At 36.7% G+C, this 24,304-nt stretch overlaps 1 protein-coding gene and 1 pseudogene across 9 annotated transcripts in view; one reads left to right on the top strand and one right to left on the bottom strand.

Moving 5' to 3' along the window:
• The window catches only part of NEO1 (neogenin 1), a 240,133-nt gene that overhangs the window by 66,992 nt on the left and 148,837 nt on the right, over positions 1-24,304 (bottom strand). The window lies entirely within an intron of this gene.
• The window catches only part of LOC112833393 (V-type proton ATPase subunit G 1 pseudogene), a 165,851-nt pseudogene continuing 157,993 nt past the window's right edge, over positions 16,447-24,304 (top strand).

Here is a 24,304-nt window from a genome sequence, read left to right as displayed (position 1 = left end):
AAAAAAAAAAAAGCTACTTGAATTAATAAGTTGAGCAAGGTCACAGAATGCAGTCAATATACAAAAACCAGCTCAATTTCTATATACTAGGAGTGAACAACTAAAAAATGGAATTAAGAAAACAATTCCAGGGGCGCCTGGGTGGCTCAGTCATTAAGCGTCTGCCTTCAGCTCAGGTCATGATCCCAGGGTCCTGAGATCGAGCCCCGCATCGGGCTCCCTGCTCAGTGGGAAGTCTGCTTCTCCCTCTCCCACTCCCCGTGCTTGTCTTCCCTCTGTCTCTGTGTCTCTCTCTATCAAATAAATAAAAAAATCTTAAAAAAAAAGAAAATAATTCCACTCGTGACAGCATCAAAAAAGAACAAAATATTTAGGAATTAATTTAACAAAAGAAGTGTAAGATTTGTACCCTGAAAACTATAACACATTGCTGGAGAGAAATTAAACATCTAAATAAAAAATATCTAAATGAAAAAAAGATCTAAATAAATAAATGCTCATGGATTAGATGACAATGTTATTAAGATGACAAGCTGCTCCTAAAATGTAATAGAAATACCAAAGACCTAGAATAGCCAAATCAATTCTGAAAAAGAAAAAAAAGGTTGGAAGACTTGCATTTCCCAAATTTCAAAAGTTACAATAAAGCTCCAGGAATCAAGACAGTCTGGTATTGGCATATGAAAAGGCATATACATCAATGGAAGAGAACTGAGAGTCCATAAATAAACCCCTAAGTCTGTGGCCCATTGGTTTTTGGCCAAGGCGTCAAGAAATTTTAATGTGGGAAGAACAGTCTTTTCAACTGGTGCTAGTACAACTATATATCCATATGCAAAGTAATGAACTTAGATCTTTACTTAGCACCACATACAAAAATTAACTCGAAATGCCTCATAGACTTAATGGAAGAATTAAAACTTCTAGAAGAAAATATAGGAGGAAGTCTTCATGTCTTGGGTTAGAAAAGCGTTCTTAGACATGACAACAAAAGCACAAGACATAAAAGAAAAAAACTGATAAATTGCATTCTATTAAAAATAAAAACATTCTGCACCTTAAGAAAAACACAACCAAGGAAATGACAAGACAAGCTACAGACTGGCAGAAAATATTTCTGAATCATACATCTGATAAAGGACTTGAACATATAATTCAGAATATATATTCAGGACCAGAATATATAATGAACTCTTATAAATCAATTAGAACAACAAATAACCCAATTTAAAAGTGGGCAAAAGACTTAGACATCTTACCAAAGAAAACATAAGAACAGCTAATAGACACATGAAAATGAGTGCAACATCATTAGTCATTAGAGAAATGTAAATTAAAACCACAATGACATACTACTACACACTCACTAGAATGGATATAATCAAAAAGGGTTCTGAGTATTGTACCAACACAGTACTAAGTGTTAGTGAGGGCACTGAAGAACTGGAATCCTACTACACTGTTGGTGGGAATGTATTAAGTCTTCCAACTGATGAACACGAATTGTCTCCTTTTATTATTTAGATCTTTAATTTCTTTAAAAAAATGTTCTAGTCTTCAGAACGTAAGTTTTATGCTTCTTTGGTTACATTTACTCCTAAGTATTTTATTCTTTTTGATGCTATTAAATGAAATTATTTTAATTTTAATCTCAGATCATTCACTGCCAAGTATACAGAAACACAAATGATTTTTGTATACAGATACTGACTCTTGCTGAACCCATTTATTAGCTCAAATAGTTTATTTGTGCATTCCTTATGAGTTTCTATATATAAGATGATGTCATCTGTGAACAGAGAGTTTTACTGGTAGTTTCTTAAAAAGTTAAACACAGACTTAGCATACAACCAGGGAATTTTATTCCTAGGAACCTACCCAAGAGAAATGAAAACAAATGTCCACACAAAGATTTTTACACAAATGTTCACAGTATCATTATTCAGAATACTTAAAAACTAGAAACAATCCAAGTGTCCACCCACTGGTAAATAGGTAAACACAATGAGGTATATCTCTTCTTTTTTTTATTATGTTCAGTTAGCCAACATATAGTACATCATTAGTTTTTGACGTAGTGTTCAGCGATTCACTGAGGTATATCTCTATAAAAGATATTATTCAGCAATAAAAAGATAGAAAATACTGATATATGCCACAATGTGGATGATTTCAAAAACATTACCCTCAATGAAAGAATCGGTTGCAAAAGACTACATATTACATGATTCCATTTTTATGTAAAAGAACTACAAAAGGCACGTTTATAAGTGATAGAAAACAAGTCATTGATTATCTGTGGCTGGGGGCAAGAGTAGGTATTGACTGTAAGCAGATATAAGTGATTTGGGGGGATGGAAATGTTTTGTATCTAAATATTGTGATGATGACTACACAGCCCTATAAATTCACTAGAAATTACTGAAGTGTGGAGTTACAATGCATGAATTTTATGGTATATAAATCATACTTCAATAAAATCATTAAAAAGAATGAAATGGCTTAACCCGGCTAGTTGGAACTATTCAACATAGTTTCTCCAGTGTATAGTTAAGGTAATTACAGAGTTATAATAGCAATAGTTACAGAATCCTAGGACATTTCTGTGGCTCAAACACCTGAGCTTATAACCAACCTATTTGAAGTCTTTCTTCCAGAAATTACTCAATGATTTTATTACAAATACCAATTAGTCATAAGTGTCCCAAAGCATAAGTGAAATCTTGGTGTGTTTTTTTTTTTTAAGTCTGATTATCTTAAGAGTTATGATGTGTTCTGATGAGCTGGGGGTTATATGCAACTAATGAATCGTTGAACACTACGCCAAAAACTAATGAGGTACTGTAAGGAGGCTAACTGAACATAAAAAAAAAGAGTTAAGCTGCTTCCTTTCTCTTTTGCCCCCAAAGTTCCCTCCTGAAAATAAAAGATCTGAACACATCACTCCCCAAAACTTTCTACAGAATGAAGTCCAAACACCTGAGTACAGAGGTCAAGGTCCTGCATGCTGTGCTCTAGGTTTGCCTGGTTACTGAACAGGAACGGACGGTTCAGCTTTTGCACCTATGTGCACACTGCTACTGTATTTGGAGCAATCAGCAACACGCAAATCTGACTCAAGTTTCAAAGGCAACTGGGAAATATGTTTGAGAAAAGGTATTAAACTTTCAAAATCCAAACATCAAAAATGCTATTAGCTCTGACTTGCTGCCCAAACATTCGGAAGCAGCTTCATACCGGTACTTTCACCAAAACTGAATGACCTCAACAGGCTCTGAAGTGGGACGAATTGAAGTGATCTGTGTGATACCCCGAAGAAGGCTGTATCCCTCCTGATGTAGTATGCTACTTGAGAAAATCATAACTATTTTCATTTTTCTGAGAAATCACTTTCAAGCTCCAGCTACACTGTGGTTGATAGATCTGGTGTTAATGATACATTAGATTTGTGACTGATGAAGTGTCACTTTTAGCAGTTTATAATTATGAGTTTAACCAATCCATCTATGCATGTAAAACAGTTTCTAGGTAGAGATCATTAAATTCTGTGCTGGGCATGTTGCCCTCCGTTAAGTGGATCCAATTATCCTAATTTGACACCCACTCACACCAGCCAAGTGAGCTGTAAGTAGGCACATTTAAATTTTCTTTTGAAATCCAAATTTTGCTCCTTTTTCATAATCTTTCTCTGAAAACATATTAGTTTTAAAATTTCTTTCTCACCTTTTGAAGTTTAGAAGATTCTGAAGGTATCATGGGAAAAATTTCTATCTTTCTAGACTTCCTTGCATAAAGGACTTTACTAAACTGGTTATTTCCCAGGAATATTCATAGCAGCATTATTCAAAATTCATTGTTCAAAACTAAGTCAGATTAACATGGTGCTTTATTGCTCTAAACATAACAGCAATGTCAGCAAAAATACAGTTCCACAGAGCATTTCTTTTGGGAGATGTTAACAAGTGTACCGTTAAAAAAAGAGAGAGAGAGAACAATCCTATTTGTGAGATTGTGCAGATCTGCCATACTTTTTAGCATGTTAAAGACTCCCAGCAATTCTATAGGAGAAAAACCTGTTTAGTTTGTTAACCTAATTTCCCATTCTTATATGATCGATCATGAAATCTCTTTTCCCCAAACAGTAATCCGGTTTGGGCAGTAATGATTCCCGAGATAGTGTCTACCAGAGTTCTTTAAAAGAGCCTCTGTCTGAAAACCAGTCATTGTTCAACTACTTCTGTAGGCGGTCTATTTCATATTTTTATTCAAAAACCAAAATGTAACAAGCTTGTTATAGAAGTAATTTATACAATACAGAAGTATACAAAACAAAAGGATTAAAGTTCTACTTTTTATCATTCCCAAAATACCACTGTTAAAGGTTTGGCTTATATTCTTCCAAATATTTTCCTTTTAAATTATGCATATATATATATATATATATATATATATATACAAAAAAATATGAGAATAAAATGATACCAAAAATGCTGCTCTGCAAGAGCTGTATAGTGTAATGTCTTTAAGAGCTTCCCACATCATATAAACAAACCTCATTATTCCCAACTGCTGCATAGTATCTATAACACGAACATATCACAGTTTATTTAATCATCCCCTTATTATTACTTACATTTAAGCTGATTCCATTATTTTTTTGGCTGCTACGGACAATGTTTCTGTAAATTTTCCTATACATGTATCTTTGTGCACATGTATAACTAATTCCGTAAGATGAATTCCTAGAAGTGAAATGCAGAGCCAAAGGCTTGTGTATTTGAATGCTTCAGAAATGATCCCAAATAGTCTTCTGAAAACCTTTTTTGGCTTCAGTTTTAGGACAGAGGGCTAAATACATTTCTGAGTACACCACTTTATAAATATCCCCAAACAACAAACAGAACAAGAAATATGAACACAAACTCCATTTTGGACAAAACTAAGAGATATCTGTAATCCCAACCCAAAATAAAAGCAAAAAGGAAGTGGACAGATTAATTAATGGAGCTGAGTTGATCCAGGTACGCCAAAAGGGACAGACTGATGAGACTCAAACCAACCTTGAGGAACTGTGAGCACTTCAGGAGACAGGGATGATGTGAGGGACAGGAATTAGGAGCTATTAAACCTCTACCTCACCCCTGGAGACAAGAGGTTTATACTCAGGAGAAACTAAATCAGAGAGGCTCTGGGCTCAGAGGTAACCAACAAGGGGATTAAGACCACATACTAAAATATGAAACTCCCTATCACCCTCTTCAGCAAGTTCCAGAAGGCTGGCAAACCTAGCTTCCTATCATTAAGCAGGAGAGTGAGGCATTCCTCTCTGGATAAACTGAGCAGCTGAGAAGACTGACAAATTTTGCTAGCTGGTATGGTCCTAGCAACAATAACAGAAAAGAATGACTATCCAATTGTTCCATAATAAAGCCCAGCAATTAAAAAGCTTCACCCCAAAAGTTTAAGGGAAAATAAGATACTTGCACAGCCTCAAGGTATATCTCTTAAAGTATCTATTAATTACAAAAAGAAAAACAACTTTACAATGGAGAAATCTGACCGACACCACCTTAACCACATGATCAAGTTGACATTGCCAAATAACAAGACATAATGGTGTAATATAATCCTGATATGGAGGTGCTGAAAAGGGTACATCAATTCTGTAATATCTGTCCAAAAAAATCCATAACCTTAATGTAATCCATTAAACTAATGTAATCATGAGAAAATTCCAGATAAAACAAAAATTGAGAACTTTATACAAAACACCTGACCAATACTTTTTTCAAAAGTGTCAAAGTGTCAAGGGCATGAAAGACAAAAGAGCAGCCACAGACTGAAGAGACTAAGGAGATGTGACAACTAAATGCAATGTGGGATCCCAAACTGGATCCTGGAACAGAAAAAAGACATTAGTGGAAAAACTGGTAAAATCAGAATAAAGTCTGTAGTTTTCTTAGTTTTGTTTATTGCACCGTGATTATTTAAGATGTTAATGTTAGGTGAAATGGGTGAAGAGTATACTACAAGAGCTCTCTGTGCCCTTTGTAATACTTTTGCAATTCTAAAATTATTTTGGGAAAAGTTAAAAGTCTCCATATAAACAGAGCTTTCAATATTTTTAAATACCACACTCTTAAATATGAATGAACTGCCAGAGACTACTTTCATTTTTTTTTCTAAGAAACAAAACTGATGAACAAAGACTACTTTCAAGTATTTGAGGATAGTCCTCTTCTTTTGATAAAAATTTCCCAGTTCATTCTTCTGTTCCCTTTATAATATAGTTTCAAAACCTTTCTATAAACTCTTGAAATTAAATGACCAAAACATAAATAAGGATACTATATATTTTTGTCATTGTAATCAAAGATTAAAATAGATTCTTGGTATCTGTATCACACTGATGAGACCTACTGAGCTACCAATAACCTAAAGGCCATACAATTTCTCACTTGTAACACTAATAAATTTATTTTGCTATCCTATACAGCACTTATGTAACCCTTTAAAATTATTTTTATACTGCTTGTACAGAGCTATGTAAGAATGTTCCAAATGTGTAGATCTATGTTAACAGTGATTATATTAGCATTAACTTAAGTGAACCTTTAGGCACAGTTCATCGAGATAGTTGAAAAATTTATACTTGTTAGCATCATTGATTTTCCTTAAGTTTTTTTTTTCCCCTGGAAAGCTTCTACTCTTCCAAGTGTTACTTGTATATTATGTTGTACTCAAATTTCCATTCCAAATTCTTTACTATATTTCCATTTCTTTACTGAACCACCATTTGTTCCCTCAGTGTGTTCATGTTTTCCTATATCCTTGAACATACTTACAATAGCTACTTTATTTTCCAGGTTATGGTTTACCTTTTCCTTTTCTTTCGCTTCTTCTCTCCCTTCCCCTTTCTTTCCTCTCTTCCTCTCTTTGCCTCTCAACTAATTTTGATTATATGTTACACATCATGTATGCTAACCTGTTGGTTGTTTGGATTTTTTGTCTTCCTTAGCAGTGTTGAACTTTGTTCTGGTCAGCAGTTAACCTCACAGACCAACAGGTTCCTTCCAAGGTTTGTTTTAAACTTAATGATGGTTCTACAGTGGCCTTGCATCTAGATCTATATTAGCCCTACTCTCACAGTATAGCCTTTCTGTAGTCTCCACTGAAGACATGGGGTGTTCAACAAGTTCTCTATACTCTGATTGGATAGAATATAACATTTCTCAACCCTTTGTATGCTCCAGGAATTTTCCAGCTCTCCAGTAATTGGTCTTTCCTTAGTAGATGTTCTTTGCTAAACTTGTGGAGTCTTGCTCTGTGTATGTGCAGCTCAGTATTCAGTGAAAGACTCAAGGGGAACACTATACAGCTTTCTTGAGCTTCTCTGCGCATTTCATTTCTCTCTAATGGGCTGCTCCACAAATTCCAATTACGTTTCTCACCCTAAACTCTGATGTCTGTCTCCTTAGCTCTTTGAGACTGCTAAGCTGTCTGCTCCCTTCTCCCAGCCCTGGGGTGCAGTCTGGAAAGTGCTTCCAGGCAGAAAGCTGGGGGTTGACTATGGGGCTCCTCTCACTTGTTTCCCTTCTGTTAGGGATTATGGTCTTGCATGTTTTCAAATGTCTAAAAATACTTATTATGTATTTTGTCCAATTTTCTAGCTGTTTCCAACAAGAGGGCTAGTCCAATACTAGTTATTCTGTCACGGTCAGAAATATAAGTTCTTAGTTACTTTTAAACTATTACAATAATTAAAAATACTCTTTCAAAGAGGTACCACTGTAATAAAAAAAAAACATTGTATTAAAAACATTTCTAGGGGTGCCTGGGTGGCTCAGTGGGTTAAGCATCTGCCTTTGGCTCCAGTCATGATCCCAGAATCCTGGGATCAGAGCCCTGCAGTGGGGCTCCCTGCTCAGCGGGGAACCTGTTTCTCCCTCTGCCTGCCACTTCCCCTGCTTGTGCTCCCCTCCTCTCTCTCAAATAAATTCTTTTTTAAAAAAAATTTCTAAGCTCTAGTCATTAGAAAAAACATTTATTTTTACTTAAATTGCTATGCTCATTTGTTTCCTTTGTAGAAACTAATATCTACTATACATTTAATAAATGTTCATTCAGTGACTAAATAAATAAAAACTAAGATTTAAGAACAACAATATGTAACTGTGAGGATATGAAAGACTTTAAAATATGAATTCGTATCATAAAGAAAACTTTTGAAGCTGAATTTCTAAAGAGAACTGGTATACTTGAAAATAAAGACTTTTTAAAGAAAGATTTTATTTGAGAGAGAGAATAAGCTAGCGAAAGAGAGAGCAAGAGAGAGAGAGAGAGAGAAGGGGCAGGGGGAGGGGCAGAGGGAGAGAGAGAAGGAGACTCCCCGCTGAGCAGGGAGCCCAATGTGGGACTAAATCCCAGGACTCTGGGATCATGACCTGAGCTGATGGTAGACGCTTAGCTGACTGAGCCACCCAGGTGCCCTGAAAATAAAGACTTTTAACTAACTATACAAAAATAAGCAGCTCTCCCTAAATTCTAAGACAAAGCAAAATACCCTTATTAGCCAAAAAAGGCCAGAATAATGTCTGTGTATATATAAGTACACATATGCACATATGCTAATCAACTTCCAAATTAATCTTGAATTATTTTTCTCTATTTTGTAAAAGTTTCACCCAACTTATTTTTCAAATAAAAGTTAGATGCTTTCAATACTCAATTTCATAAGTTTTCAAATTTTCTTATTAGCCTACCACACTATTAACAAATGTAGCTGGCTTCTGGTTAGGACTAATGAAGTACTCAACGGTTAGTACCAAAGAAGTCTGACCTGAAACTCTAGATTTCTGAACAAAGGAAAATTGCTCTGTGGTTATACAGAAGTGTTTCCTACACTTCTGCTCCCAGTCATGCTCCTGAGAATGGGTGTAGGAATGACCACGCTGAAGGGCAGCACCACTTCAAGAGCAAGAACAAAGAGCAGCTGTCTGCTGATGAGTGGGGCACCAGATTCTTGCAAAAACTCAGTGCACAATTCCTCAACTTTTCAATGATTCTTCTCTACCTGTTTTACCTTATACTTTAAATCAAAAAATAAATTAAAAAAAAACCCCAAAACAATAAAAACAAAGAACTTAGTGAAAGCACCCTGGCATTTCAGAAAGCATCTAAAATGTAATATAATATCATCAGAATACCAGTAGTCCAAAGAGACAAGGTATTTTCATAACTGACATTGGAAAATCAATCAGAATTCCAATAGATGCCTGTCCCATTCCAAAATTATCATAAAAATGTATTTATGAATGTTCAAGTATGTCAGTATTCACCCTTAACATTTCTCTATTGGGTCCTACTCCATAATTCTGATAAAGAAGTTCATTTTCTCCTCCCACTATAAATAGCCCAAAGAAAGCAACCAAAAAACCTTGAGAAGCACAGAAAAACAACCAGAGTCCAATAAAACAACTGTTCCTTCCGATTAAAGACATTCAAATGAAGCATTTACACTGAACAGGGAAACAACAATTACATTAGGCTATTAATCATAGCACTTTATTAAAAATAAAAACTCTAACAGAATGTGAGAAGAGCTGTAAATTATTTGCTCCTGAGAGTAATCTATCACATAAAGGAACCACTGAAAAATATGTGAGAGTTACAATGAGTTCAAAGCTGTGCACTGGTTGTTCCCAATGGTGTCATTGGGAACATTTGGGTGGCATATTTCATGAAAGCTTATTAAGTGAGAAGCATAAGAAAAAGATTTCTTCCCCCTTTCTCAAACTAATACAATTTCACCACTATTTCCAAATTTAAAATATAATGATATTGAATTAAGAAAACTAAAGCTGAGGAATAATGCTACACAATGATGATGATTTAGGTTTAGCATCCTCTTATACTGTCAACAATCTGATTTATAAACATCTGCTTTCAGGAAACTCATAAATAAACAGCTATAGCCCCATAGCCTATGCTCTATTTCATTCTGCTGGATGCCCCATATGAGAGTTAGTGTTAAAAATCTTAAGGTTTTTATAGATTCTAAAGGTTCAAAGTATAGGTGAGAAAGAAGCTCTAAAAAACCGAGATTTTAAAGCATTTTAGTTTAAAGTAAGGTATAACTTCTTAAACAAAAAATTCTATCCAACAGTAGAATGGGATGTCCTATGAGAAAGAATGTCCTACCATTGGAAAATGGTAAAGGTTATTCTTGAGACAATCACTGTATAGGTAAAACTCGTAATTCTCAAATTCTATGATTTTCTGAAACAGAAAAAAATGATTTTGCTAATAAGTCTTAGCTATTCTATGTTTAACACATCACTTGTTTGAAGTGGCACAAGTCTGGGCTGCCTGGGTGGCTCAGTTGCTAAGTGTCTGCCTTCGGCTCAGGTCATGATCTCAGGGTCCTGGAATCAAGCCCTGCATCGGGCTCCCTGCTCAGCGGGGAGCCTGCTTCTGCCCCTCCCCCACCCTGTGCTCTCTCTCGCTCTCTAATAAATAAATAAAATCTTTAAAAAAAATGAAGTGGCACAAGTCTCATTGCTATGTAGTATTAAAAAGAAAGATACTTTATAACTAAATTGCTTTCTGAAATTGTGACGTGAATTTTAAAACTTGGCAGATACATGCTATTTTCCTTCTAGGTTTATGTGACAGAAACAATGATTTATTTGTTGCCTACTTTTGATTTGGGAATCATCTTCCATATTATAATCCACATTATTTAACTTTTAGAAGAAGAAATCAAAATGTTTATTTAGCATGCAAAGGACTCCCAAATATCTTGAATTTCCCTGAAATTTTCATGCAAATTTAGATACCTTTATTGACGCCAGTATAATAAGGAGTCTCCATCTAATTAGTTCTAAAACTATTTTACATTTCTTGGATATTCATAAATATTAATCCCATCAGCAGGATTAAAACAGATATGCTCAAGATCTCCACTCATATTTAAATAAAATCCACACAAATATTTATAAGTCAACAACCCTGATGTAGAAATTGATTTAAAAGGATGCAGTTATAAAGACAAACATTAAACTGAATAAATATACATTAATTATTTATTAATAATACTTCCTGAAATGCTACATGTCAGGCAATGCTAGGAATCCTACAGATATAGGACACAAATAATGAAAGGCACAAATCCTTTTCCTGGTGACCTTATAGTTTAGTAGGGAAGAACCGTATGCACCCAATGGCTATATTGAAGGAGAGAGCAGACAGTCCTAGAAAGGAGATCAAACAAATGTAAAATGAGGTAAAAAGAGATTTCTTTCTGCTGGAAGACTGACAACAGTGCCACAGCTAAGGTGGCATTTAAAGCTGGGTCTTGAAAGAGGTAGAAAATTTGGTCCTAGTAGGAGGGAACTGCATTTTAAGAGTGAAACAAAGAGTGATACAACTTAAGTGATAAAAAGCAAGGTGGGTGAGGAACTGAAGTTAATGAGTTTGATGGGGTAGAAGCTATATATATGCACAGTATTAGGCTAGCGTTTAAATGGATCTGTTTGTCCATCAGTCGGACAGGCTAGGTTCATATCCTGGCTCTGACACATATTTAACTGTGGGATCCCGGGCAGGTTAATGTTTTTAAACTTCATTTTTCTTAAGTATAAATACAAATAACAACATCCATGTTACTGTGTTGATGTAAAGATGAAAAGAGATAATACACTGAAGGCATTTAGCATGTTCCCTGGCACATACTGGGATATATTTTAAGAACTCTATCTGGTCTTCACAGTTCCTGAAAATGCTTCAGAGCCATAAAGGTAAAATGGGTATCTTGTTATTAGTGAAGGTGACTTCTGGGCCCCACCCAAAGGTGGGGGCTGGTTGCCAGGAGGATCAACCACATGATTAAAGGCTTGGAAATTTCAGTACACCTCCCAACTCCCACCACTTCTAGGGAGGGAGGAGGGGTGAAGGTTGAATCAGCCAATGGCCAATGACTTAGCCAATCATGACTATGTAATGAAGCCTCCATAAAAACTCAAGAGGACAGGGGCACCTGGATGGCTCAGTCGGTTGAGCATCTGACTCTTGGTTTCAGCTCATGTCATGAGCTTACTGTCATGGGATTGAACCCTACATGGGGCTCCGCACTTGGTGGGGAGTCTGCTTGGGATTCTTTCCCTTTCCCTCTGCCCCTCCCCCAACTCATGTGCTCTCTCTCTCAGAATAAATAAAGCTTAAAAAAAGAGGACAGCTTTTTGGCCTTTTTTGGAGAGCTTCCATGCTTGGGGAACCAGAACACTCTCACATGTCAACAAGCCAGACCCCAAGCTCCATGAGGATAGTAGCTCCTTTGTTTGGCACCCTGACCTATGTATGTCGTCACTGGTTGTTGATTCATATCCTGTATCATACCCTTTAATAAACTGGTAAACCTGTTTCTCTAAGTTCTATGAGCCACTCTAGCAAATTAATTGAACCTAAGGAGAAGGTCATTGGAACTGCAATCCGTAGCCAGTTGGTCAGAAGCACAAGTGACAGCCTGGGACTTGGGACCGGTGTCCTAGGTGGTGCTGGTGTCAGGGGAGCGGGGGAGGAGTGCTGTAGGACTGAGCCCTTAACCTGTGGAATGTGATGCTATCTCTGAGCACACAGTGTGAGAGTTGAGTTGAACTCTTGAACACCCTTGCTGGTGTCCAAAAACTGCTTTGGTGTTGGGGGTGACCTCTTCTCATGTTGGAATGCAGTCGAGAAACCCTATAAGAGTAAATGTGCAATTAATATTAACTTATTATTAACAATGGTAGTAGTTAAATCTATTAAGTTACTTTCTCCTTCAATCTAAATCTCTTGAAATTACAGAAAAAAAAATACTTGGAGAAGAAAAGATGCCATTCTTAAAATTAAAATGTTGAGGACTTCTTAAAAAATAGGAAGTGGTTTGGTGAAAACAAAAGAATAGAGTAAATCTACAGCCCAATCTGACAAAGGGAGAAAATATTTTTCAAATGAGCAGATAAGAGCAAGCCCAGACATGTTCCACAGATTAAAGACATGAGAAAACACATGGGCAATTAAGTAAAGAACAATTTTTGGGATACCTGGGCCAGATGTTTCCCCTTCTGCTCACACTGAGTCGCACACTGCCCTGGTGTTACCCTTGACCTAAAACCCTTTTCCCGAAAAGAGTACTTAGGGCAGACTTTCATGAATAGACTACATAGGTAAACAACAAGCAAACAAGGATAAAGATAAATATGTATAGAAAGCTAAGGCATTTGGAACTAACGCAATGAAAAAGAGGTACAAAATTCAATAAAAGAAATAATAACCAAGAGAACAGAATAAGAAAATGGAAGAAAACTTTAAAAGATGTTAAAGATCGGGATGCCTGGGTAGCTCAGGCGGTTAAGCATCTGTTTTCGCATCAGGTCATGGTCCCAGGGTCCTGGGCGCATCAGGCTCCCTGCTCAGCAGAGAGTCTGCTTCTCCCTCTGCCCCTCCCTCACCACTTGTGTTCTCTCTCTCTCTCAAGGAAATAAATAGAATCTTAAAAAAAAATGATGTTAAAGATGTTTTTAAGAGTTGTTTCTTTTTCTTTTTCTTTTTTTGGGGGTGGGAGGTGGGTGGGGGATGGGTTAAATAGGTGATAAGGATTAAGGAATATACTTGTGATGAGCACTGGGTGTTACGTGAAATGTTGAATCACTATATTGTACACCTGAAACTAATATTACACTGTATGTTAACTGGAATTTAAAGAAAAATTTAAGGGCGCCTGGGTGGCTCAGTCAGATAAGCATCTGCCTTTGGCTCAGGTCATGATCATAGGGTCCTGGGATCAAGTCCTGCAGCAGACTCCCCCGGCTCTGCAGGGAGCCTGCCTCTCCCTCTGCCTGCCACTCCCCCTGCTTGTGCTCTCTCTCTCTCTGTCAAATAAATAAATAAATCTTAAATAAATAAATAAATAAATAAATAAATAAATAATAAAAACTTCAAAAAAAGGAGAAAAGATGTTCTGAATACCATAACACAAGAATAGCTCATTATTTACAAAACATTTAGAGACCTTAGAAATTAAAAATATAGGCAGGAGAGATGTCTGTTTTCAGTCCTGTATGTAAAGAGCTTGAAAGTCATCATTCCTGTCCAGGAAAAAGCTGGACAAACTTAAAAAAGAATGAAACTTAAAATGAACAATTTGGACTCATCAGAGAACTAAGATGACAAGCCAAACTGCCACCCCCAAATACGGAAAGCTGGTGCATCCACAGAGATAGAGCAACCAAGATCTGCTTACACAAAGTCAAAGCCACTGGAGACATGAACTGATAGGACATTTAAATGGTAATTTTGATGAACTGCTGGAGATTGAGTGTGGGCTACTGTAAGAATAAGAAATTCCCAGGGCACCTGGGTGGCTCAGTAGGTTAAGCGTCTGCCTTCCACTCAGGTCATGATCCCAGGGTCCTGAGATCGAGTCCCACATTGGGCTCCTTACTCGGTGGGGAGTCTACTTCTCCCTCTCCCTCTGCCTGCCACTCCCCCTGCTTGTGCTCTCTCTCTCTCTGTCAAATAAATAAATAAAATCTTAAAAAAAAAAAAAGAATAAGAAATTCCTGGAGGCCACAGTCTTACAGATGATGCTATATCTTTGTGGACGTTCCTTCTAGAAACTCTACCAGGTTCTCACCATGAGGATCCAAAAAAGATCTCCCATAGGGGGTGGGGAGATGGGTGGAGTAACAACTGTGAAAAATGCCCAGAGCATTTTCCATAACAAAGGCTTACTTTCCGGAAGAAAAGACTTTGCTAGAGCACCATTTTGAAACCTTATTCCAGCTAGAGAATGGAAGTTCTACTCCCTCCAACTTGCAGGTTTCTTCTTTTTTTTTTTTTTAAAGATTTTATTTATTTATTTGAGAGAGAGAATGAGAGATAGAGAGCACGAGAGGGAAGAGGGTCAGAGGGAGAACCAGACTCCCTGCCGAGCAGGGAGCCCGATGCGGGACTCGATCCCGGGACTCCAGGATCATGACCTGAGCCAAAGGCAGTCGCTTAACCAACTGAGCCACGCAGGCGCCCAAGGTTTCTTCTTTCACCTAAGAGGAGTGGGGGGCAAAGAGAGGGCAGAATACAACAACCCACAGTTAGCACAGGACAGGGCTTTAGGGAACAGATTGGAAACACTATCAACAAGGAAGGGAATAGGAAGTAGGGGGGAAAGCTATAGCACTTGTGATGGTCACAGCCATGAGACACAAGCCCATTTAAAATCTGAGACTTAATCATAAAATCGTACTCCTTGTTCATATCTCAACACCACACAAATGGGACTCAAGGAAAGTAACAGTGGATTACAGGTGAAAGAACTGTAAGAAACTCTCTGAGGAACAGAACATGGGAAAGTTCTAAAATCAAAAGGAAAGGCCAATAAATCAAGTACAACAGGGGAATTTGAAACCCGATATCTACAGCTACAATAAACATTAAACACAACCCAGTTCCTACCTTGATTAACATAAATCCTCACACTAGAGGCCTATTTATCTCAGTTCCCATTACCTGAAACAAGACGGTTAACTTTCAACAACAAATTACAAGGTATGCCAAAAGGCAAGGGAAAAAACACACCACAAACAGTCTAAGGAAATGAAACAACCACCAGAACAATATCTTATGACATAGATGTTGGAATTATCTATAGGAAATGTGAAATAATCATGACTTATAGGCTCAGGGCTTTAATGAAAAAGGTAGATAATATATAAGAACAGATGAGTAAGCAAAGAGACAGAACTCTAAAGAATCAAAACAAAATGCTTCAAATAAAAAACACAGTAACAGAAAAGAAGAATGCTTTCAATGGGCTGAGACTTGACATGGCTGAGAAAGAATCAATCGGAAGACAGGTCCCAAACTGAAATGAAAAGAAGAAGAATGAAAAAAAACAGAACATCCAAAAACTGTGGGACAATATCAAAAAGTAGAACATATGTCTAACTGAAATACCAGAAGGAGAACAAAGCAGAAAAAAGTATCTGAAGTGATAATGGCTGAGAACTTCCCAAAATTAATTAGAAAAATGCCAAACCACATATCTAGGAGACTCAGAGAACACCAAATAAATGTTAAAAAAAATCATACCTAAACATATCATATTCAAATCACTGAAAACCAAAGACAAAGAGAAATTCTTGAAAGAAGTCAGCAGGGAAAAAAAAAATCACCTTCCCTGTAGAGGAACAGTAAAGACTATAATGAACTTCCTGTCAAAAAAATGCATAAGGAAAAAGAGAGTGAAATGAATTCTTTAATGTTGAAAGAAAAAAATAACCACCAACTGTGAATTCTGTATCTATATTCCGTATCTATCTAATTCTCTATTCTAAAACTATCCTTCAAAAGTGAAGGAGAAATACAGAGTTTCTCAAGACAAACAAAAACTGATGGGGAGGGACCGGCTCGAGCCAATTTAGGCCGCATCCCTCGGCCTCAGAGTCGCTGCCGCTATGGCCAGCCAGTCGCAGGGCATCCAGCAGCTGCTGCAGGCCGAGAAGCGGGCCGCGAGAAGGTGGCAGAGGCCCAAAAGCGAAAGAACGAACCGGGGGTTGAAGCAGGCCAAAGCAGCAGCTCAGGCTGAAATTGAACAATACCGCCTGCAAAGAGAGGAGGAGTTCGACACCAGGGAAGCTGCGGCTCTGGGATCCCATGGCAGCTGCAGCACCGAAGTCGAAAAAGAGACCCAGGAGAAGATGACCATCCTCCAGTCCTACTTCCAGCAGAACAGGGATGAAGTCTTGGATAACCTGCTGGCCTTTGTGACAGCGGGTCAGAAATCCACGAAAACTACTGCATAAATGGATAGGGGAGGAAGGAGCAGCTCTGCGTGCAGATTGGCATGTTAGATGCCTTCATGGAATACGAAGTTTCAGCAAAGCTTGAGTAGTTACAGCCTTGTGAAAAGGCATTAAACTATTTCTGTATATTATGTAGTAGTTCCCTTCACTTCTTGGAGAATAGCAAATCTAGCTTCTTTGTACAAACGTAAAGCTTATCCAAAGATTCTCTCCTTTTACCTCATATTTCTTAGAAATTTAATGTGTGTATGTTGTCTGTTTTCCTATGCCTTTTAGCTCAAGCAACGTATGTATCAGTACTTTTTCTTTCTTAGATGTAGTAAAAAAAAAAAAAAGTCTGCTTAAAGAAAGAAAGGGATTAAATATTTTTTTTCCCTAAAGCTTTTTTGAAGGTCAGTGGCTTTCTCTATGAAAAAGTAGTAAATAGTTACTGTAACTTGTGTGAAGCAGCTGCTGGCCTTAAGTCGTCCTTTCGGCTAAGGGTGGAAAAGCAAATACTAGTATATATTGTTCGGGCTGCTCTTAGTTTCTCTTAATCAAAATTATTAGAAGATAGAATTCAAGAACTTGTATACATGTTCTTACTTGGTGTACTGATAATCATTTGAAAGTAAAGACTTTGTCATGCATTTCAAAAAAAGAAAAAAAACTGATGGAATTTACCACTAGTTGATTTGTCCTGAAAAAGATGTTAAAAGAAGTTCTTTAAGCAGAAGAAAAATTAAATCAATAAAAAACCTGGATCTACATTTAAAAAAAGAGTGTCAGAGAAGGAATAAATGAACGTAAGATAAAATCTTTTGTTTTTCGTATTCTTGACTAATCTAAAAGGTAACTGCTTAAAGCAGTAATATGGATAAATGAAACGAGTAACTGCAAGACAGAGGAACGGGAAGGAGGAATTGGAAATATTCTGTCGAAGTATTTACACTAAAGGAAGGAGTCTTTATTTGAAGATGAACATAGGTTAGTTATTTGAAGTGTTATTATGGTGTTATTTGAAGATGAACACAGATTAGTTAAAAATATATTTGAAAAGTCTAGGGCAATCACAAAAACTTTTATTTATTTATTTATTTATTTATTTTTGAAGATTATATTTATTTATTTGGCAGACAGAGAGAGCGAGAGCAGGAACAGCAGGGGGAGTGGGAGAGGGAGAAGTAGGCTTCCCGCTGAGCGAGGAGCCCAATTTGGGGCTCAATCCCAGGACCCTGGGATCATGACCTGAGCCGAAGGCGGACGCTTAACGACTCAGCCACCCAGGCGCCCCTCACCAAAAACTTTTAAAAAGAAGTATAACTGACACTAAGAGAGATGAAATGGAATCGTGTAAAATACTCAAAACCATAGAAGGCAGAAAAAGAGAGGGGAAAGAAACAACAAAAAATTCAATGAAAAGAAAGAAAACAGATACAAACACAGTAGCTATTAATCTGACAACACCAATAATCAGTTTAAATGTAAATAGTCTAAATACACCTATTAAATGACAGAGATGGTCCAAATGGATTAAAAAAACAAGATCTAACTATAGACATGTTGTCTATAGAAACCCATTTTAAACCGATTTAAAAGTAAAGAGATGACCGCTTTACATCCATTAGTATGGTTACTATCAAACAAAAACAGAAAATAACAAGTGTTAGCAAGAATGTAGAGGAAATGGGACACTTGTACATTGCTGGTGGGAATGTAAAATGGTAAAATGGTACAGCCACAATGAAAAACAGAATGGCAGTTTCTCAAAAGAATTAAAAATAGAATTCATAGGATCTAGCAATTCCACTAGGTATAAATCCAAAAGAATTGTACACCCATGTTTACAGCAGCATTATTCACAGTAACTAAAATGTGGAAGTAACCCAAGTATCCACTGATGGATGAAAGGATAAGCAAAATGTTATATATACATACAATGGAATACTGTTTAGCTTTAAAAAGGTAGGAAATTCTGACATATGCTATAACACGCATGGATGAACCTTGAGGACGTTAGGCCAAGTAAAATAAGCTAGTCACAAAAAGACAAGACGGGGTGCCTGGATGGCTCAGTCATTAAGCGTCTGCCTTCGGCTCATGTCATGGTCCCAGGGTCCTGGGATCGAGCCCCACATCGGTCTCTCTGCTTGGTGGGAAGCCTGCTTCTCCCTCTCCTGCTCCCCCTGCACGTGTTCCCTCTCTCGCTGTGTCTCTCTCTGTCAAATACATAAATTAAAATCTTTAAAAAAAAAAAAAGTCTATGAGAGTTACAGTTTTGCAAGATGAAAAGAGTTCTGGAGATGGACTGTGGTAATGGGTGTACAATATGAATGTACTTAATGCCAATGAACTGTACACTTAAAAATGGTCAAGGAAGTAAATGTTATCTGTATTTTACTGCAATCAAAAAAAACTGGGAAAGGAATATTGGCGGGAGAAGATAAGATAGAGAAGTAAAGGACAATGATAGCTGGGACAGAAGGCCATGGGCTAGGGCAGTGCCGGTGCACGATAATATTCAAGGGATGAAGGGGACGTGATCAGGAAGATTACAAACTCTCTTCTTAGGCCCTGTCCAAGGAGGCTCAGCTGAGTTAGAAACATCTTTTTGTTATAGACTAGAACAATAACTCCAAAATTTTGAGGAAGATCCCTTTTTATATAAACATAGTTTTTTTTTAAAAGATCTTCATGTGTTAGTGGTGGTAGTTTAAATATCCCTTGATTAGAAGACTACATGAATAAAAATTGTAATGAATTCAGTAAAAAGAAAAAGTAAAGGGATGAAGAAGGATATACAATGCTAACACTAATCAAAAGAAAAATGGAATAGCTAGCTTTATTAATTTTAGACAAAGCAAACTTCAGAATAAGGAAGATTATTTAGGGATACAGGGGGCATTAAATAATGAAAAAGTTGTCAATTCTCTAAGACAATATAACAATCCTACACACATATGCACCCCAAAAAGCATGCCAAAGTACATAAAGCAAAAATTGATAGAACTGCAAACAGAAATAGGTAAATTCACTATTATAACTGGAGAGTTTAAACAGCTTTCTGTCAATAAATTGTAGACTAAGCAGGAAGAAAATCAGTAAGAATACAGATGACCTGAATAGCATTACCAATCACCTTGATCTAACTGACATTTAAAAAATATTGCAGCCAAAAAAAGAGCAATGCATGTTGTTCATACTTACATGGGAATTCCCTGAGATAACATCTGGGCCATGAAACACATTTTAACAAATTTAAAAGGATAAAAATGATTAAAAAATCAAAACCTCAATGAGGTACCACCTCACACCAGTCAGAATGGCTAAAATTAACAAGTCAGGAAATGACAGATGTTGGCGGGGATGCGGAGAAAGGGGAACCCTCCTATACTGCTGGTGGGAATGCAAGCTGGTGCAACCCCTCTGGAAAACAGTATGGAGGTTCCTCAAACAGTTGAAAATAGAGCTACCATACGACCCAGCAATTGCACTACTGGGTATTTGCCCCAAAGATACAAATGTAGGGATCCGAAGGGGTACGTGCACCCCGATGTTTATAGCAGCAATGTCCACAATAGTCAAACTGTGGAAAGAGCCAAGATGTCCATCGACAGATGAATGGATAAAGACGATGTAATACACACACACACACACACACACACACACACACACACACACACACACACACACACACTGGAATATTATGCAGCCATCAAAAGGAATGAAATCTTGCCATTTGCAACAACGTGGATGGAACTGGAGGGTATTATGCTGAGTGAAATAAATCAATCAGAGAAAGACATGTATCATATGACCTCACTGATATGAGGAATTCTTGATCTCAGGAAACAAACTGAGGGTTGCTGGAGTAGTGGGAGGTGGGAGGCATGGGGTAGCTGTGTGATAGACATTGGGGAGGGTGTGTGCTATGGTGAGTGCTGTGAATTGTGTAAGGACTGTTGAATCACAGACCTGTACCTCTGAAACAAATAATACATTATATGTTAAAAAAAAGATAGTAGGAAGGGAAAATGAAGTGGGGGAAACTGGAGGGGGAGACGAACCATGAGAGACTATGGACTCTGAGAAACAAACTGAGGGTTCTAGAGAGGAAGGGGTGGGGGGATTGGTTAGCCTGGTGATGGGTATTAAAGAGGGCACGTATTGGAGCACTGGGTGTTATACGCAAACAATGAATCATGGAACACTACATCAAAAACTAATGATGTAATGTATGGTCATTAACATAAAAAAAAGAGTATTGTTCTCTGACCACAGTGGAGTTAATCTAGAAATAAGTAACAGAAATATAGATGGGAAACCCCCAAATATTTAAAAATAAATACACATCTAAATAATACATGGGTCAAAGGGGGAGCCACACAGAAAATTAGAAACTATTTTGAACTGAAAGAAAATGAAAACACAACTTATTAAACTTTGAGGGAAAAAACAAAGGCAGTGTTTAGAGAAAAATTTACAGCATTAATGCATACATTAAAAAAGAAAAAAAAACCTTTAGTCCGTAACCTAAGTTTCTACCTTAAGAAACTACAGAAAAGAGCAAATTAAGCCTAAATCAAGAAGAAAAAATGAGATAATAAAAATTAGAACAGCAATCAATGAAAATGAAAACAGGAAAACAACAGAAAAAACAAGACTAAAAGCTGCTTATTTGAAAATATCAATAAACTGATAAACTCTAGCCAGGCACCAAGAAAAAAATAAAGAGGCACAAATTACTAATACCAGGTCTGAAAGGAGGGCCATCACCCTTGCTCTCACAGGCATTAAAAGGATAATAACGGGACCCTATGAATAACTCTATGTCCACATTTCAATAACTTAGATAAAACAGACTAAATACTTAAAAAAAAAACATGAATTATGAGAACTCACACAAGAAGAAATAAATAGATAACTTCCACAGCCCGATGACTATTAAAGAAATGAAGTCAATAATTTAAAACTTTCTTTTAAAAAAAAAAGATTTATTTATTTTTGAGAGTGAGAGAGCGAACAGTGTGGAGAGGCAGAGGGAGAGAGTGTCTCGAGCAGACTCCGAGCTGAGCCCGATGCAGGGCTTGATCTCACAACCCCAAGATCATGACCTGAGCTGAAACCAAGAGTCATTTGCTTAACCGAATGTGCCACCCAGGTGCCCCAATTTAAAACTTTCTATAAAGAAAGCACCAGGCCCAGATAGTTTCACTGGTGAATTCACTGGTGAATTTCACAAAGGACAAATAATACTAATTCCCCATAATTTCTTTGCAAAAATAGAAACAGAAAGAACACTCACCAAGTCATTCTATAAAGCATTATCTTAATATCAAAACTGACAGACATTACCAGAAAATTAAAAACCAATATATCTCATGAACACAGATGCAAAAATCCTTAAGAAAATATTAGCAAATGACTGAATAAATATATGGGGGAGAACAGACAAATCTCCTGCACAGAAGAATTTAAAATAGTTTATGTAGATACTCTGTTCAAAAGGAAGTGGTGTGTGACTCCTCACTCTGTAAGCGTGGGCTGTGTACAGTGACTTCTTCCAAAGTGTATGATATAGAAAAGTAAAAAAGAAGTCACTTCACAGTGGAGACACCTGCAAAGTACTACTCTCAGCCAAGTGATCAGGGTCAACATCCACACTGGTCAGTCATGTTGATAGCATATACCTTGATATGATGTGATGAGAATGGAAATTTACCTCTTTGGTCCTCCTCCCTCAAAACAATATTCCCAGTATAATCATGAGAAAAATATCAAGACAATTCTTAATAAAAGGACATTCTACAGTATATCTGACCAATGGTCCTTCAAACTGTTAAGGTCATTGAAAACAAGGAAAGTCTGAGAAACTATCACAGCCAAGAGGAGTCGAACGAGATATGATGACTAAATGTAATGTGGCATTCTGGATAGGGTTGGATAAACAAAAAGGACATAAGATAAAAACCAAGGAAATATGAATAAAGTATGAATTTTAGCTAACAAAAAAATATATGTTTACATTATATTGTTTAATTAACTGCGATAAATACCAATACCAACCAAGATGTTGTTAATGTCTTACATTAGTAAGATTTAAGACATTAGTAAGATGTTAACAACAGGGGAAATGGTGTTGAATGCGTAAGAACTCTTTGTACTATCTTCATAACTCTTCTATAAATCTAAAGCTATTCTAAAATTAAAGGTTTATTAAAAAATACAGACAGAAAAGAAAATTGGACCTAAATAAAGATCAAATTAGTAGACTGAAAAGTAATTCTAGGGATTTTGCCAAAACAAAACACTCAAGTACAAGTCACATGTAAAGGAAAAGTTTAAGAGGAGATAAAAGAATAAGCAGCAAGAGCAATAAACGGTCAAATATTAAACATCATAAAATTTTTCTGGAACTAAACACATATAAGTGTGTTTTATTGTGTGTATTTATTTTTATTTTTATTTTTTTAAGTAGGCTCCATGCTGAGCCTAACATGGGGCTTGAACTCATGACCCTGAGATCAAGACCTGAGCTGAGATCAAGAGTAGGACGCTTAACTGACTGAGCCACCCAGGCACCCCCTAGATGGAAATCTGTTTTAAAGGGACCACTCAATGCTGGACAGTATGAATTGGAGGTGGAGGAAGAAAATAATCCATATCACAAAAATGCAGAATTCAAAGGATGAAAGAAATTCCAAAACTTACAGAGAATAAAACAGATGACTATTATATGGACAAGAAAAAGATTCTAAAGAGTATACTAAAAAGATAATGAAGCTTTGTATGAGAGCAAATATTATATTTTCAGATATGGGGTCTTAAGTTTACTTTTCACACAGCCTTTCTGAGAAATTTACTTCCAGGTACACTCTAGCAAAGTAAATTAAAACAACAAACTCAAGAAGGTGGAAATTGTAGTGCAAAGAATGTATCTGGGGAGAAGGCACAGTGTATGAAGAAGAAGGCAGTGAAAGCATGATGAAGTATTTAATTATCTGGTGAGGAGGAAGAGATCATGGTTAACCCTAACTGCTGCTAAAAAAATATGGCTAAAGGTAACCATTTGATAAATAGAAACCAATTAAGACGGGTTGGCAGGACTCACAAGGACATAAAAACAAGTGTAAAGCTGTCTACACCAAAAGTTTGAAAATAAAAGAAAATATTTATCAGGCAATGCTATTAAAAAGAAAGTAGGTTTAGTAATGTCAATATCGAACAAAACATAATTGAAGGTAAGAATTAATCAGGGAAAAATGAATGTTTCCTGCTGATAAAAATAAATACCATGTTTTCTAGATTCTATGATACACTTTTTCACACATTTTAAAGTCTATGAAATCAGGATGCATTTTATCTTCTTAGATTTGATGAAACACAGTAATTCACAAGGAAAGTAAGTCATAATTCCAAATGCATTAATAACACAGCTTCTGAATATACAAAGCAAAGGTAGTTAGAAATACAAGAACTGAACA

Source organism: Callorhinus ursinus, unplaced genomic scaffold (genome assembly GCF_003265705.2).
Source record: "Callorhinus ursinus isolate GAN/ISIS: 27379988/994484 unplaced genomic scaffold, GSC_fseal_2.0 scaffold25, whole genome shotgun sequence".
Classification (NCBI taxonomy): Eukaryota; Metazoa; Chordata; class Mammalia; order Carnivora; family Otariidae; genus Callorhinus; species Callorhinus ursinus.
The sequence above is the reverse complement of the archived record's forward strand: the minus strand, read 5'-3'. Positions and strand labels throughout refer to the sequence as shown.